This window comes from Bactrocera neohumeralis, chromosome 2, assembly GCF_024586455.1.
Source record: "Bactrocera neohumeralis isolate Rockhampton chromosome 2, APGP_CSIRO_Bneo_wtdbg2-racon-allhic-juicebox.fasta_v2, whole genome shotgun sequence".
Classification (NCBI taxonomy): Eukaryota; Metazoa; Arthropoda; class Insecta; order Diptera; family Tephritidae; genus Bactrocera; species Bactrocera neohumeralis.
In genome coordinates this window covers 8,171,637-8,172,879 of record NC_065919.1, presented here as the reverse complement: position 1 = coordinate 8,172,879, position 1,243 = coordinate 8,171,637, and positions in this window count along the sequence as shown.

The following is a 1,243-nucleotide window of genomic DNA, read 5'->3' as shown; positions in this document are numbered from 1 at the left end:
CTCCATTATCGGAAGTAATATCCAGCCTAGGGTCGAGAAGAACGCCTTCATACGTTGAAGTTCCCTTCTATCGTATTTTAATGTTTTCTTTTTCATGAAAAATTTACCGAAAATTATGTTTTAGTTTTATATTTTTAGAATAAAATGAACAACTTGCGACTCTTAAACAAACATTCTGCGTTTATGTAGAAATCAATTCTTCTCGGGGTAAAACTTCTCTTAATAATGACCTTTCAAACACCAACCATAATACATCAACATCATTTACATACTATTAAATGTCTACGCGTGAGAATTTGGCTTCTTATTAATTGCATTTTGAGCTCACATTAATAATGCAGCACTTCATTTCATTAATTACATCACGTGTTATGTGGAAAAGTCCTTAAAATGTGAAAAGCTCAAGATGAGTGCGTGGCACACAAATAATAGTACATAATATATGAGCGGACTTCATTATTATAGCTGTGTGCTACTTTTCCGAAACGCCGAGGACCGAAATCAACTATTTCGGTCTCACGAGACCCATTTACCTTTGTCCATTATCTTAATTACAAGTTTTATATATAAATAAGCAGGTGCTTTTGTGTTAATGATGTTTATCTTGTTGTGTAAGAATTATATAGTTAATTTCAGATATATGGACAGGCAGAAGTCCCTAGAGGAGAGGCGCAGTGAGCTTTTTTAAGGATTGGTCGAAGCGTGGAGGTAAGTGGTTAAGCTTAGCTTAATGCTACCGAACCACTGTAGTGTTTTTCAGGCTGAAGTGGCTGCTATTAAGGTAGCATTAGACTTATAGTTCCACAGTGCAGCTTTTTTCAGGGAGATGCGCATACACTCCGACTACAGATCGGCAATACAAGAGATCAAACGTTGAGCTCGTTAACTCTGCACCCAAAGTTTGTCAAGAAGTGTCTATTTTCACAGCGAAATAGTACCAATTTACTTCAACATTAGACTAGTTTGAGTGATTGGTTACGGTGGAATCGCTGGGAACTGCAAAACCTATGAACTAGCAAGACGGTCCACCGGAACTCTCGCACATCGGAGTGGGAACGAGTTGAATTTCCGTTATCACCTGACATTCTATCAATGGACCTATGGACCTAGCGTTGGGTAAGCAGGCATTAGATGACTTCCAGTGTCTGTGTGGCTGCGAGATCGTTTTGGTCTAGAGTAGAGCGCTGAAGATATACCTGACATTCATTACATAGTATATGCCCTTTGTAAAGTTTATCTAGTC